Source organism: Cyprinus carpio, chromosome A17 (assembly GCF_018340385.1).
Source record: "Cyprinus carpio isolate SPL01 chromosome A17, ASM1834038v1, whole genome shotgun sequence".
Lineage (NCBI taxonomy): Eukaryota > Metazoa > Chordata > Actinopteri > Cypriniformes > Cyprinidae > Cyprinus > Cyprinus carpio.
This window is the reverse complement of record NC_056588.1, coordinates 23,996,892-24,014,546: the sequence shown is the minus strand read 5'-3', so window position 1 is coordinate 24,014,546 and position 17,655 is coordinate 23,996,892.

Here is a 17,655-nt window from a genome sequence, read left to right as displayed (position 1 = left end):
TTATCAGGACAAAATGTCTGCCTCAAAGTAAATAAGTGTCGACTTAAGAGGGTTAAAAAAAATTAAAGTTCAGGCTTGGGTTAAAGTGGAGGACTGAGATGGATTCACTGTAACAGGAAGATCTGCAAATGATCTGTAAACACATTTACAAGTGATGAATCGTTTTCACTTTAGATTAGGTATGCAGAAAGGTTATAAATGACTTGTATACATATACAAATCATTTGTGACACAGGTAGAAAGGTCTACAAATGATATGTTAACACATTACAAGTGATGAATGGTGTTGAACACTTTGTAGAGTGGTACTGCAGGGAAAATGCTGACTGGTGAGGGTATAGACAGCGGTTCTTCTCTGACTCACATGGCGGCTTTAACTCTGTGCACATGATGTGAGCTTCAGTTGGAAGGTAAAAGCAAGCAGTCGAGAGGTTCACTTTATCACTAGATCCCACACACTCCACACCGAAACATAATTCGGTGCTGATTAGTGAAAGGATTTAACACAAACCCGCTGGGATCACTGGAATCACCATGAATAGGCATATTATAAATGTGCATCCACTTCAAAACAATGGAATTGCTCTTCTTTAAAAATAGGCTATAGCATATCTGCAGTTTTTGTGCTTTTGACACAACAGGCCAGCTTACAAACCTTATCGAAAGATCAATACTGATTAGTTACTAATGGTTTGTCTCATCATCTGTTCCTGATTAACAATTGTTTATTGGAGATAGGTGATACCACTGAAACAATTTTTACATAAATACTAATGATTTTTTTACAATTGATAAATAATGTATCAGCGCTAATTACTTCTAAAAACCAATCTACTAGTGGTTCTGTTTTGACTTATTTCATGATTTGATTATTTTTGCACGAGACCTTACCTTTGTAAATCATTAGCATTTCCACTTAATCATTTCTGAAAATATAATCATGTTTTATAAATAATGAATTCCTGCATTAACTAATAACGTATAAGTGACTTATCACTTGAATTAATAAATCACATTACTAAAATGTAAACTTATCACTCATTAATCATTTATGAAGATATAGTCATTGTTTTGATAAATGATTAGTTCATCATTAACTAATTAATTTATAAATGACTTATAACTGAACGTTATATAAAGGTTACCGGAGCTCTTAATTTTCTGAGTATTCAACTTAATCAGTTGTTAGGTTTAGACTTCACACCATTTTCTAAGTATCTACAGTAACATCTGAAAGTGGATCAAAAAAGTTAATCCTAAGACAAGAACCACATTTTGGTTTCTAGGTTTTAGGACAACTTTGAAGGAAAGGTTCTTGATCCACCTTCAAATGTTTGACTTTACTGTACTAGCGCAATATGTTTATTAGTTATATATACTTCATTTCAGAAGAATTTGCCTTAACTCAAAAAAAAAAAAAAAAGATGCAACAAACTGTTGCTTTATTTTTTTTTTTTTTGTGTCAAAAAAATATTTTTTAGAGTGTGAAATATAAATTCTCACAGAATTTAGCCTATTCATTACAAATATATTGAACCATCTCTTTATGTTTTTTTTTTTAATCCCAAACAGGAGTTCAGACATCAGAAAACGCATATAAAAATGCTTTAAAAACTTTAAACAAGAGTCCTAGAGGTATTTAAATGGGTCTACCCCCCACATAAGATTTTTTCTAAGTTCTAGAAGTCACATTTAATCTAATCGCACGTTTATATTAAATTACATGCTATAATCCATTAATGAGTCTTAATTATTCCGCGCTCAAGCCCATGCATTAGTTGCCACAACTCACAGGCAGAAGTAGCCTAATAATGTGAAAAAGAAAAAGGAGACATTTTAATGATTTATTAACTAAACTAATGTTTTCCTTGTTGGCTGCAAAGATGAAATTCACAGTTGCTGAACTCTCATTTCCACAGTATACTGTAACGCGCCTTAAAAGAGAATATGCAGCATCACAGATTACATAATGCTTTCGTTTTTGAATTGGTTAGTTTAAAAGTAGACATCTCAAGCTTTTTGTAGATATGTATTTCTCATGTATGTGAGACACCCCCCGCATTTTTAGTTGATTTCATTATCAAGAAAAAATTCAAGTGATCGTAGAGGGGCGTCTCCCTGTCATGCATGTTCATTAATAATTTTCGCACAAACACACTTGAATATTGAATAATAATAGAATCAACATTTCTTTTAGGTTACAGTATGGTTTACAGTCTACAACCGAGACAGATGCAGTTATAACCTATAAATTGAAGGCTATTTGAGTTTTAAAATGATCTAATGGCCGATGGCACTCATCAATTCAAATCATTAGTTGTTTCTTGATCAAAATTAAATGGATGCATGACTCTTATAAACTTGTTTTAATAAATAAAGACAACTAGCGTTCTAGGTCATTACATGCAGAGCTTTTGGGCCCTATAATTAACACGCTCTGTTTTTTCAGAATTTAGCAGTAAGAAATTACTCGTCATCCCAGTTTTTTTTATAGACTATGCATTCCGTTAGTTTTTCAAATTGGTATGTTTTGCCAGGCCCGCGAAGAAAATATAGAGCTGAGTATCATCAGCATAACAGTGAAAGCTAACACCGTGTTTCCTGATGATATCTCCCAAGGGTAACATGTAAAGGCGTGAAGAGTAACGGCCCTAGTACTGAGCCTTGAGGTACTCCATACGCACTTGGTGAACGATATGATACCTCTTCTCTCATATCACTGCTACGAATTGATGGCGGTTATATAAGTATGATTTAAACCATGCTAATGCACTTCCATTAATGCCAACAAAGTGTTCTAGTCTATGCAAAAGAATAGTGTAATACCAATAGTGTCGAACGCAGCACTAAGATCCAATAGCACTAATAGAGAGATACAACCCCTACGATCAGATGATAAGAGCAGATCATTTGTAACTCTAAGGAGAGCAGTCTCAGTACTATGATACGGTCTAAATCCTGACTGGAAATCCTCACAGATTTTTCCTCCCCAGCCATTTTTCTCTAAGAAGGAATATAATTGTGAGGATACTACCTTTTCTAGTATCTTTGAAAGAAAAAAATGGAGATTCGAGGATCGGTACTATAATTAACTAAGTTCTTTGGGGGTCAAGTTTGTGGTTTTTTTGATGAGAGGCTTATAACAACGCAGTTTTGAAGGATTTTGGGACAATACCCTAATACAAGGAGGAATTAATAATAGTCAGAAGAGGATCAATGACTTCGGAAGCACAATTTTAATGAGGCTTAGATGGAATAGGGTCTAACATACATGTTGTTGGTTTAGATGATTTAACCAAGTTTATACAATTCTTCCCTCTCCTATAGTAGAGAATGAGTGGAACTGTTCCTCAGGGGATCTATAGTCCCTGTCTGATGTGATACTGTAGCTGATGGCTGCATGGTTACAATTTTATCTAGATATAGTAGCGACTTTAGAAGTAAAGTATTTCAGAAGTCATTACTGCTGTGATGTTGAGAAATGTCAACACTTGTTGATGCTTTATTTTTTACTTTATACTGGCATGGCATTTTGTGATTGGATAATGAGAGAACTTGAGTTTAAACTTGAGGATGTTTTATTAATCCATCCATTCTTTGAAGTTTCATCAATGATTTAGCTAAATGGTGTAGTTTAATTTAGTCATTTGTTCTTTTAATTAGGCCGTGAGTAAGGGGATCGAAATTATACAGTGCCTCACGTTGTACTAAAATAAAAGAAATCAAACACACGCAAACAATTTCTTAGTCGGTGTACAGACCGATATCTTTTTCCCGTCAGAAATTATCTGTCAAAATAAAAGGCAGGTAACAAAGTATATGCGTGACAAAAAAGCATGCGGTTTTATTTTAAATATATAAAATTAAAATGTATTGTGACAAATATAGGCCTAATATGTGAGATATATTTTTGCATTTTGAATATTAATCCATGTAAGCCTAGCTCACTAAAATAGGCTACCTCTTTAATGCAAAGTAACCACCATTTCTTTAGGATAATATAACACTAATTCAATATTAAATGAATATAATACTGCACAGCTATTAAATGTTTCAAATACTAAAATTATGGTGTAATACTGTGTAGCTTAGAAAAAAAAGCACAGGCTCATAGGCATTGACATTTATCCTGCTTGAATTTGTTCTAAGAAAACGCACATAAACTTCATAAGTACTAACACTTTCATCTGCGAAATTAAATATTTTAAACTACAGTGTTTTTCTTTCATTTTCCCGACTGCAGCCTGTCAAATGCAACAACATTGGCTAGCCAAAGCTGACGGCTATTTGCAAAAATGTGTTTTGATGCGCTTGTTTGATAACTTGTGGTTAAAGCGCCACTCAGCGGTCAAAAAGCTGTGCAAAAAAAAAAAAAAAAAAGCAACTTTTGCAGACAAAAAGCTCATTCTTGGGTTGACCACTCATACTGTATATAAGAATCGCGAGGGGAATTAATCGTGTCCTATAGTTTAAGCGTTATCTGTGAATGCAATTCTGATATCGGAATGTTATTGCGTGCGTGGACCAAGAAATTTGGCTGCTGAAAATAGCAGAATTGAATTTTTTAACCTAAACGATTAAAAATTAAAGTTTAACGCTACTGAACAAAATTCAAAGATCCATCTTGTAATGTATCTAATTTGTTATAACCACCAGTAATATTCAATATATCAGCCACCTCTAGAAATAATGTTGTTGTTGTTGTTGTTTTTATTTATTTTCTTTTTTGCATTTGAAGAGTGAGATGTTCCATTACTGGTTGTGTTTGTAATATGGTATATTTTTGTGCTTATCTGGAGAGTTATATCATTTTGCTGGATCAGACACAGATTTGTTACTGCAGAATACAGTGGTGGATACACAGACCAGTAAACTGAAGAGGTGATGTTAGTATGTTTTTTAATGAATTGTTGCCTAGTCAGCTCACCTGATCACACATGAGATGGTAAAAGTGGCTATATTAAGTCAGTCCCTATCCCTTGTGCTATATTAATTCAGTCCCTTATAGTGCTATATTAAGTCAGTCCCTATCCCTATGGATTTTAAATGCTTTGAATCTTTTCCATTCGCAAGTAATACATTCCAAGATGTGCATTTACAGACCCCCTTTAATCATCATATATTTTACAGGTAACAAACCAAAGGAAGAGGACAGCAGCTTTGCTGTGTCAGTCGTGGTAAAAAACAGGAACATTCTTCAGTAAGATGTGTGAGAGAAGCTTGCAAAGGCATTATTAAAGGCAAAATTAAAGGTACCTTTCTTAATTTTCCTAGATTTTGGGATATTTATCTACATTTGGGTAATTGATAAAGTTATGTTTTATTCCCTGTAAAGTAGGAATAAAAAATGTTTGTTTTTAAAGGCCAGTGTCAGTGAAGATGGTGTGATCAGGAAAAGCTGGTGTTTGTAGAAAATCTGAAGGAATATCTCCCAGTATTCTACTACGATGTTGCCCTGATGGTTGAGTTAATTCACCTCTTAGGTGATGCAGATGTGGGTCAAAGTTTACATAGACCTTGCAGAATAAACTGCTTCATCAGAGCAGAAATTGCAATTTTTTAATGATTCTACCCCTCTACTCTCTTAACATTTTTGCAGAGACCTGCAAGGTGTATATAAACTTTGGAATGCAAACTGTGTCTATTGCTTTAACTCATCTGAACCATTTATAATGACTTGATATGTTTTATAAACAGTTGTTCACTTTCTTTCCTCAAGGAATTTTTTTTCTGACTTTTCCTGCCTCTTTTTGGAACATTTCCATTCACAGAGACTGTGGATAGATGGTGTGCAGCTTCATGACATTTGAAGTTTACTGCCAATGGAAGAGCTTCTGGGACACTGACAAACAGCATTTTCCAGCAAGTTCATTTGGAGTATTTTTTATTATTAATTAATTAATTAATTAATTTAGTCAAACTTGCATTTACTAATGCTGGAGTAAGATTTTAGAAGAAAACTTTCAGTCCTATGTAATGTTGGTGCTAGTAAAGGTTTGAGAATTTATGGCCTGGTTTCACAAACAGGTCTTAGACTAAGCCAAGATTAGGCCATAGTTCAATTAGGACATTTAAGTCATTTTCATTAATATGCCTGGTGAAAAAAACATTACTGGTGTGCATCTTGACACAAAACAAAGGCGCTGATATTTTTAAAGATCAGTCAGTGCAAGTTTCTTTCAGTTGAAACAGCTCAGAATTATATGTAATTCAATTCAAATGGGCTTTATTGGCATGACTTGCATGGTATTGCCAAAGCATAATTATAGAATCACATTTTAGTCTGGGGCTGGTCTTAAGCCTTGTCTGTGAAACCGGGGGTACCATTAACACAGTTTGGTAATGTTTTTCAATAAGGTTTCATTTGTTGTGAATTTTTTTATTTATTTATTTTTTAAAGCTTGTGTTTTAGTAATTCTTTCTCTAGTAACACTCTCTCTCTCCTCCTTCTCGCCACTCTCAGAGATGGACGTTTCCAAACTTATCCTTTCCAGTCATCCTACTACTTGTCCACTTGAACCTATTCCCACTCACCTCCTTCAAGCGATTTCTTTTTCAGTAATACCTTCACTTACTCACATTATCAACACCTCTCTTCTTCACTCTGGTACAGTTCCCTCAGCATTTAAGCAGGCTCGGGTGAGCCCACTGCTTAAAAAACCATCTCTAAACCCAGCACTTCTAGAAAACTACAGACCTGTATCCCTTCTTTCATTCATTACAAATACACTTGAGCGAGTTGTGTTCAACCAACTCTCTATGTTTCTTGTACAGAACAACCTCCTGGACAGCAACCAATCTGGCTTCAAAAGTGGCCACTCAACTGAGACTGCCCTGCTCTCAGTTACTGAACCCCTGCGACTGGCAAGAGCAGCTTCCAAATCCTCAGTACTCATCTTGCTGGATCTGTCTGCTGCTTTTGACAAAAATTAACCAGGAACCACACTCCTGTGGTTTAAGTCCTACCTCTCAGATAGATCCTTCAGAGTGTCTTGGAGGGGTGAAGTTTCTAGGTCACAACTTCTTGCTACTGGGGTTCCTCAAGGCTCAGTACTTGGACCACTTCTCTTCTCCATCTACATGACGTCATTAGGATCTGTCATTCAGAAGCATTGCTTTTCCTATCACTGCTGTGATAATGACACTCAACTCTACTTCTCATTCCAACCAGATGATCCGACAGTAGCTGCTCGCATTGCAGCCTGTCTGAGTGACATTTCTAGCTGGATGAATAACCATCTCCTTCAGCTCAACCTTACTAAGACAGAACTGCTGGTGGTTGCAGCTAACCCATCGTGACATCACAACTACTCTATACATCTGGGTTCGTCAACAATAACTCCTTCCAGGACAGCCAGAAACCTAGGAGTTGTGATGGATCATCAGTTAAGCTTCACAGACCATATTGCTACAATGACCCGAAGGAAGATTAGACCCTTCCTGTCAGAGCAAGCCACCCAACTTCTTGTCAAAGCTCTTGTCTCTCTCCAGACTGGACTATTGTAATGCTCTCTGCATGAAAAGGTGCGTTTCCGGACTGTTCACGTCAGTGCACATACATGTAAATGGAATGTTACCGGCAGTTTCCGTGCATGTGCCCTGGCGTTTCTGACTTCTGGACACTGTCAGAAAGGGACTGTTTTGTGTGCAGCAGTTTTCCAGTCCGCTCACTAACGCGATAAACTCCCAGACACGGACGGAAATGTTTACTCACTCACCGGTAAATCCACATACATCCCTGTGCATGAGAAGTAAAGTCTCCGCAAAATCCAGGGTACAAGCAGTTAAATCTCCGTAAACGGCCACTCATGTCTCAGTTAACATCTATAAATTACTGTACACTTAATGTTTTAAATGCTACGGGACTTCTATACAAAAATGCATCATATGCGCTTATAAAAACTGTCAACAAAGCCACAAACACAGCAAGGCATCAACAAAACTCAATTTTTATTTTTCAAACATTTAACAGGACTGCAAATATTATTAAACAAACTCAGCAGGACTGCAACCTCATTTAGAATGTGAAAAATATTTTAAATATTTTGCAAACCACAGACACTAACAGTAAATCATTAAACTGATTAAAAAATAAAATATTTTGAAAAGAAACAATAAAAAATGTATACTAACCAAAAGACAAACACAATAATGAATACACTTGCAATGGAAACTCGAGCCAGGACAGTGATTACCGCTCTCTAAATCAGACAGTCACACACACATATTCTACAACTCTTATGGCACCATCAGGACCATGCCATATTTTTTCATTTAATCCTGTCTTTCAGAAGCTACAGAAGGTACTGTTATGCTCATAAGTTTACATACCTCTAGCACAGAGATGAGCAAACCCGGTCCTGGAGGGCCACTGCCATGCAGAGTTTTGCTCCAGCCCTGATCAAACTCACCTGTCTGTAGCCTTCTAGTAATCCCGAAGATCTTGATTCCTCTCCAAGACTGAGTTTGCCCATCTGGCCATCTGCCGAGCAGAATATGTGATTATTATAACAAAATAAGAGGGATCATAATGTATCATATTTAGGGCCCGAGCCAATGGCCACAGTGCTCTCTTGTTTCCCTAAGGATTATTAGGGCTCAAGCCCAAAGGGGCGAAGAGCCCTATTGTTCTCCTTAAGATTATTAGGGCCCAAGCTTTGACGAACTCCTCCTACAGTTTTAAATGGATCATCTTCAAATTTTGTGAGGGTCATCATAAGGCCTTTGTGACATTAAGCTGAGTGCTAAAGCATGCTACTAATGCAGTGAAACAGGAAGATTCTGTAACTCATGCAAGCAATGTCCGATCTGCCCCAAACTTCTCAAAGTTTGATTAGAGTCCAGGCCTGAAGACATCTACATGCTCATATTTGGTTATAGTTATAGCGCCACTTACTGGCAGCAGGAAGAGACATGTTTTAACACTGGTATGCACTATTAGCAACACAGAAAAAAAATATGCCATTGTGTGCTAAACATGCTAGAAATATTCTCAAACATGCTAGCAACACTAACCAAGTGCTAAAGCATGCTACTAATGCAGTGAAACAGGAAGTTGTTGTAACACATGCATACAATGCCCAATCTGCCCCAAATTTCACACGTTTTTATAAGAGTCCTGGCCTGAGCACATCTAAAGGTCAATATTCAATTATAATTATAGCGCCACCTGCTGGCAACAGGAAATTACTTGTTTTACACTAAATTAAACATGCAATGTCCAATCTTCCCCAAACTTCACATGTTTGGTAAGAGTCCTGGCCTGAGAACATCTACATGTCAATATCCAGTTATAGTCATAGCGCCACCAACTGGCAGCAGGAAGTTTGGCACATATAAGTGAATTTGATGCATTTATCCAACATTAACCACTTTAAAAGCATATTGCCTTCTGTTCGCTGTTTCCCAACAGCCACTGGGTGATGGTGAGCCCGGCTGCAAGGGCCCTTTCATCGCTGCTTGCAGTTTTAATTATTATTATTATTTTTTTTTTTTTTGACTAAACCGGGCTTTTTGGGGGCCTTAACCTGCTGAAAAAACTCTTGAAAATTGGCACACACGTTGGAATCTGATATTGGAATTTGATATACTCCTCTGAGGATTTTCCACCCATTCACAACCAAACTCAGTCAACCTGATCTCAAGACATTGGGGATGAAAAATTGGCAAGAGATTTTTGATATCTTGAACGGTTTGGTCGAGGTGAGGCGTTGAAAAAAGGGCAAGAAATGAGAAAAACAGGAAGTGCCTAATAACACCCAGATATTTTGATCAAACTTCAGGGGTTTGTTCGTTGTATGATGCCGATTGCATAGAGACTATTAGGAGCCAAAGTTATAGCGCCACCAACTAGCAGCGAAAGTGTGTCATTTTAAAAAATGCTTTGAATACAGCATCTTATTTTTACTCGATTTGCTTCAAACTTCATCAAAAATAATGACAAAAACACGCCCTGATATAAAACTGTTTAGGGGATATTAATATCTATAATATTGTTGCCATGGCAACTTGTCAAACCTGAATGCAACCATTCTGATAAGAGCAACCAAGATGGTGGCGCGCGTCCACACGCAGCGGCTTCTCTCTGTCCCGACAGAACGGTGTTTTTTGTGTTTTTTTTGTCTTGTGAGTCGCAGTGTTTTTACGTTGTCATAGCGTCTATCTGTCTTTAAGCGCGCATACAGTCGTGAGTTTCTGCTGGATGTCGGCAGAACTGCATTTTTAGAGTTAAACTCCACGCACGCGGAAGAGCTGCGGGACCTCGGTCTGCTCCGGAGGCCTACACCATCACCGACCCCCACTGCTGCATCTCGCCCACAGCGGAGGCGCCACAAGCAGCGTGAGAGGAAGCAGAAGAGGGGTAAGTGCGGCAGTAACCAGGCTAGGCTAACGGCTAACCAACACAAGCCAGCTATCCCCACCATCGTACTGGCTAACGTATGCTCTTTGGACAATAAACTGGACTACATCCGATTACTACGTTCAACTCAAAGGACTGTAAGAGACTGTTGTGTTTTTGTATTCACGGAAACATGGCTCAGCGACAGTGTTCCGGTCTGGCGCCATTCAGCTCGACCAGCTGACGTGCTATCGAGCAGACAGAGCTTGCGTCGCGGGAGGAAAAACCCGTGGCGGCGGGCTTTGTGTTTACATCAATGACGCGTGGTGCCGCGATACTTTTGTGATCTGCAAACACTGCTCACCCCTGGTGGAGTATTATGATTATTAAGTGCCGGCCGTTCTATCTGCCGAGGGAATATACTGCCATACTGCTCGTTTCGGTTTACATTCCCCCGAACAACAACAACAGCAACAGCAACAGGAATGATGCACTAAATGAACTGTACCAGCACATCAGTGAGCAGCAGACAGCACACCCCGATGCTTTTCTCATCATAGCTGGGGATTTCAACCATGCTGACTTAAAGAGTGTGTTTCCAAAAATACACCAACACATTAACTTTCCAACACGAGGTAATAACATTTTAGACTTTGTTTACACCACACAGAGAGGAGCTTACAAAAAACACCTTCTTCACTCGCTTTGAGGCACAAAACAGCTCCACTGCACAGAAGACTCCACCTCCTCCCAGTGACCAGGTGATGATGCTGACCCCGGACAGCGTGAGGAGATCCTTCAGCAGGATCAATGCACGCAAAGCTCCGGGTCCTGACAACATTCATAGGCGTGTACTGAGAGACTGTGCAGCAGAATGTCTTCACAGACATTTTCAACATCTCACTTAGTCAGGCTGTTGTTCCCACATACTTCAAAGCTACCACCATCATTCCAGTCCCAAAGAAGCCATCTCCATCCTGCTTCAATGACTACCATCCTGTTGCACTTACTCCCATCCTCATGAAGTGCTTCGAACGGCTAGTCATGCACCACATTAAGTCACAAGAAATCACAGCAGCGTCTCTACTTCCTCCGCAAACTGAGGAGAGCCAGAGCCCCACCCCCCATCATGTACACCTTCTACAGAGGCACCATCGAGAGCATTCTGACTAGCTGCATCACTGTGTGGTATGGCGCCTGCAACGCGTCCTGCCAGAAGACTCTGCAACGCATAGTGAGAACAGCTGAGAAGATCATTGATGTCTCTCTCCCCTCCCTCCAGGACATTTATGGAACCCGTCTCACTCGCAAAGCCCTCTGCATTGCAGGTGATCCCACTCACCCGTCACACAACTTCTTCAGTCTGCTGCCATCAGGGAGGAGACTGCGGAGTCTCCAGGCCAGGACCAGCAGACTGAAGGACAGCTTCATCCATCAGGCTGTCAGGAAGCTGAACTCGCTCCCGAACTTGCCCCCCATCCCTCTTCTGCCCCAGGCACCACTGAACTATGAACACCCCCCCAGGTCCTTCCACTAACATACGATGTCATGCACCAGTCACTCTGTGCAGCATTGGTCTGCTCACTACCTCATTCACCATGGAACTGACATCATTCTACCTCCTCTTCAGTCAGTTTAATAAAATAACTGCTCTTGAGCCCTTTGTCACTTTAATCAGACTGAATAAGCTATTTTTTATGCACTAAAAACTTTTTATCTGCACTGTTTGTTCACTGGTTTGCACTCTATCTGCCATGTGCCTTGCGCTGCTTTTAACCATATTTTTATTTTTATTTTTAATTTTTTTTCTATTATGTCTTTTTTTTTACATTCCCTTATTGTATAGTTTTATCTTATATTTTATATTTGATCTAGATTTTAGGCTCTACTGTTAGTGTTATCTGTATGCACCGGGGGTCTGAGAGTAACGCAATTTCAATTCTCTGTATGTATGTACTGTACATGTAATGTTTTGTTGACGCTGCTGCTTTATTAAAGAGTATCTCTCTCTATCTTTTCTGGTGATTTTGAGGCAGATAACATACATAGAATTTCATGAAACTCAAAACAAATATCACTATTAATGATAGTTAGGATGCCGCAGAGGCTGGGACCCGGGCGTGGCACAGGGTCTCTACGGTACCCCCCTGGAACACAGTCAGAAATCTTGAAGTATAGCTCACACATACTTGCATGTATTTATATGAAACTCTGTACACTTATAGATCTCAATGAGCTGAACAACTTTTGCTTTTCATGCAATAGGCTCTGTCAAAAATTAAGTCGGCTATTCAGGGCTGTTGTTAAAAAAGTGCATGCTCTGGAATTTGATATACTTCTATGAGGTTTTCCAAACTGTTTGCCTCGAAACTCAGTGAACATGATCTCAAGACATTGGGGATGCAAAATTGCCAAGGGATATTTGATATCTCGAACGGTTTGCCCGTGGGGAGACGATGAATTATGGCGAGAAATGAGAAACAGGAAGTGTCTATAACATCCACATACATTTTCTGATTTTGATCAAACTTCAGAAGTTTGTTCGTTATATGATGCAGATTGCATAGATGTGACTATTAGGAGCCAAAGTTATAGCGCCACCAACTGGCAGAAGGAAGTGTGTCATTTTAAAAATGCTTTACCGTTCGGACGTTCTAGCTTACTGCTCTGCTCTTTGCTTCTTATTTCTGTACTTTTCTCTGATTTTTCTAAGATTTTTACTTCAGCAGATCAGCACAGTGCTCAAACAACAGATTTTTGGCACAAACACTAAAACTAAAAACTCTTTGGGACTGGAATAATACTACAAAAAGAAGACTTTGCCTCCCACTGCCAGCAGCTTACATTCCGGAGACGGGAAAACAACTGCCTACATTCAAACAGAAGAGAGAGAAAATGACTCCTGTTGAATATAATTGTTGCATGAACTGCTGCAAACTTCTACAAAGGATTGTGGTTCTTGAAACAAAGTTATTTGCTGGATTTCCAAAACAGGCGGAACACTCAGCAGACCGTCGTCATGGACCCTCTCAGCATACAGCCGGTGAGTTCCATGATTCTTCTGAATCTCAACAGTTTATACCTAGTGTAGAGGAACAAGCCAAAACTGATCGCCACACTAATCGATGGCACAAACAGGGAGCGAGACTCAAAGGAACACGAGACACCAGATTGTCACGAGTTTCTCGTATTGCTGCTGTAGAATCCTCTACCCCAGATTCGACTATGACAAGGCTTGTGAATACTGGTATTCTACCACCCCCTATACATCTTGAGAACAGATTTGAAGCATTAATGAATGCGAGTGAGGAATCCCCCAAATGTGATTAAACATGAATCGGATCAGCCAGCACCTAACACCGCTTCTAACAGGCACTCAAGGTCGAGCAGACAGCGGCATTCAGCTCAGAGCGCAGCTGAGCCAAGGACTCTGATAGTGGGTGACACTATTATCAGAAATATCAGTAGCAGGACTACAAAAACATGCTGCCTTCCTCAAGGAACGGTCTCTGATGTGAACAAGGAACTTCAGAACATTCTGATGAAGCACAAGACTGCAAATTGAATCATCATCCTTGTGGGAAAGAATGATATTTGGAAAGAGCAGTCAGAACTCCTTAAGAAGGACTTCAGTGAACTCTTTGAAACACTTTGAAGACTCAAAGTTCAGTCGTTCATCAGTGGACCACTCCCAGCAAGGGGAACAAATATGTTTTCACGGTTGCTTGGGCTGAACACATGGCTACAAAGATCTTGCAATATAAAAGGAGTGAATTTCATCGACAACTTCAATCTTTTCTGGGGCCATAGACAACTGTTTAAACTGGATGGACTCCACCCAAACAAACTTGGTGCTAGAGTGCTTAAGGACAATATCTATTTTTCCCTCCATCATCCTTCAGCAGAGTGTGTCAATTCATTCAGCACACACACACCAGGTCCGAGTCATCATGTGGTTGACATATCCCACAAGGACACTGATAACACCATGCAACCACAACAAGCACTGCTGATGGACACTATCCCGGCTGAGCCCTGCCCACAGAGCTCCTCACAGACAAACTGTGATGTATCAAAACAGCTACAGGGAACAGAACCCAAGGACGACTTTCTGGAAAACAGCCAGGGAAGCCAGGACAACATATCACAGTCACCGGGAACACCAGAGACACAGCCCCGCCCACCAGACACATTATCCCTCTCTCCAGCATCTCCACTTCTGTGCTTCTCACAAAAAAAGGAGGAATTGGTGTATGCTGGGACTAAACTCTCCCACTCATTCACTGCAAGCCTGCAGATATCAACAAAAAAACGGCGGGCCCCCCAACCACCAAAGCCTGTGGGCCCCTACTCCTGTGAGAGCTCTCCGACCACTGCCACAACGCCAGGGCCCAAACCCTCCATCTGCTGTAGGTGAACCAAAAACAACTGATAGCAGCTCTCAGTGATATGTGTCGGGTCCCCGTCTATTTCAGTTTTATCATGTGATAGAAAGTCTAAAGCCTTTTCAAGCCGAAGGGCAAACTCATCTAATCTGCAGCCTATTATGCATCAAACTAAGATTGATGTAAAGACACAAAGCACTGCCATCAAGTTAGCATTTTAAAACATTTGCCCACTAAAAAATAATTCATTTCTAATCAATGACTTTATAACCACAAACAATCTGGATTTTATGTTTCTAAATGAAACATGGCTAGAAGACAGCTGCAGTGCAACAGTCCTCAATGAAGCAGCCCCTCCTAACTTTACTTTCATGAGTGTCTGCAGGAACGTTAGGAGAGGTGGAGGTGTGGCTGCTCTATTTAAAGATGTCTATCAATGCAAGCAAGTGTCATTTGGTCAGTACTTGTCTTTTGAATATCTAGGGATTGTGCTGAAAGGAGCTCCACACATTCTGTTTATCATTATTTACAGGCCTCCAAAATACTCTCCAGCCTTTGTTGAAGAGCTCACAGAAATGTTATCAGTGATTTCCTCAGAGTCTGACTGTTTTGCTATTGCAGGGGATTTTAATATTCACATAGATAATGCAGAAAACAAAACTACAAAATAAATGATAACAGTTCTAAACACTTTTGACCCGATTCAGCATGTGCATGGAGCCACACACAAAGGAGGAAACACTCTCGATTTAATCATCAGTAGGGGTATAAACATTTCATCCATTGTTATTAAGGACGTAGCACTATCTGATCCCTTCTGTATTTTCTTTGATATATTTATCTCTGCTACCACTGAATCTAGATCTGTCTCTGTCAGAAGGAGATGCATTAAAGAGAACACTAGTGTGCTGTTTATGGAGGCTATATCTTTAACACCAAGCATTTCTGCAGACTCTGTTGATATTCTCCTTGATTCCTTTAACTCAAAAGCTAAGAATGTTATTGATGATATTGCTCCAATAATAGTCAGTAAGAAAAACAAACAGAAAGAAATCAGTTTAGGAGAAGATCAACAGCGGTTCAGACTATGAAAAGACGTGCAGAAAAGCCGAGCAGATGTGGCGGAAGACGAAAACTTGAAATTCACTATAGCATCTATAAAGACAGCCTTCATGCTTTTAATGTGAAACTAGCCACAGCTAGACAGAATTTCTTCTCAAACCTTAGCACATCCTGAAGCAATGCAGAGGTCAGACAGATTTGGCCGCAATATCAAAAAGATACTATGTCTATTTTTGAAGCAATTGATAGCAAAATTTTGGAAGAAATAGTGCAGCACCTAAAATCGTCAACATGCTATCTTGACAAACGTCCCACATCTTTTTTCAAAAGTGTGCTTAACTGTTTAGAACGCCTCACCTCTTTCTGGGACATTTCCAAACTCCCTGAAAACTGCAGTTGGTTAAGCCCCTCCTGAAAAAGACCAATCTTGATAACACCATTTTGAGCAATTATAGACCAATATCTAATCTTCCTTTTATAGGTAAAATTATAGAAAAGGTAGTTTTTAATCAGCTGAACAAATACATAACTCAAATGGATACCTGGACAATTTTCAGTCTGGTTTACAAATGCATCACAGCACAGAGACCGCACTCAATAAGATAATAAATGATATTCGCTTAAATTCTGGCAAAATATCAGTGCTGGTATTGCTAGATCTCAGTGCTGCGTTTGACACTGTCGATCATAACATTCTACTAGAGAGATTGGAAAACTGGGTCGGCTTTCTGGGATGGTACTCAAATAGTTCAGGTCATACTTAGAAGGGAGAGGCTATTATGTGAGTCTAGGAGAGCATAAGTCTAAGTGGACATCCATGACATGCGGAGTCCCACAAGGCTCAATACTTGCACCACTCTTGTTTAGCCTGTGTATCCTCCCACTAAGTCAAATAATGAGAAAGAACCAAATTGCCTATCACGGCTATACTGATGATACACAGATTTGCCTAGCCTTATCACCAAATGACTACAGCCCCATTGACTCCCTCTGCCAATGTATTGATGAAATTAATAGTTGGACGTGCCAGAACTTTCTTCAGTAAAACAAGGAAAAAACTGAAGTCATTGCATTTGGAAACAAAGATGAAGTTTTCAAGGTGAATGCATACCTTGACTCTAGGGGACAAACAACTAGAAAATCAAGTCAGGAATCTTAGTGTGATTCTGTGAGACAGACCTTAGTTTCAGTAGTCATGTCAAAGCAGTAACTAAATCAGCATACTATCATCTAAAAAACATTGCAAGAATTAGATGTTTTGTTTTCAGTCAAGACTTGGAGAAACTTTTTGATGCCTTTATCACCAGCAGGGTGGACTACTGTAATGGTCTCCTCACCGACCTTCCCAAAAAGACTATTAGACAGCTGCAGCTCATCCAGAACGCTGCTGCCAGGATTCTGACTAGAACCAGAAAATCTGAGCATATCACACCAGTCCTCAGGTCCTTACACTGGCTTCCAGTTACATTTAGGATTGATTTTAAAGTACTTTTACTCGTTTATAAATCACTCAGTGACCTAGGACCAAAATATATTGCAGATATGTTCACTGAATATAAACCTAACAGACCACTCAGCTCATTAGGATCGAGTAAGTTAGAAATACCAAGGGTTCACACAAAAACAAGGGTAGTCCGCCTTTAGTTACTATGCCGCCCGCAGTTGGAATCAGATTCCAGAAGAGATCAGATGTGCTAAAACATTAGTCACATTTAAATCTAGACTCAAAACTCATCTATTTAGCTGTGCATTTGTTGAATGAGTACTGAAAAATGCCCGAACTAATTGCACTGTATTTTATGTATTCACTGTATTTTATGTAAAATCATTTTCTATTTTTAACTGTTTTAAATTCATTTTAAATAAGTA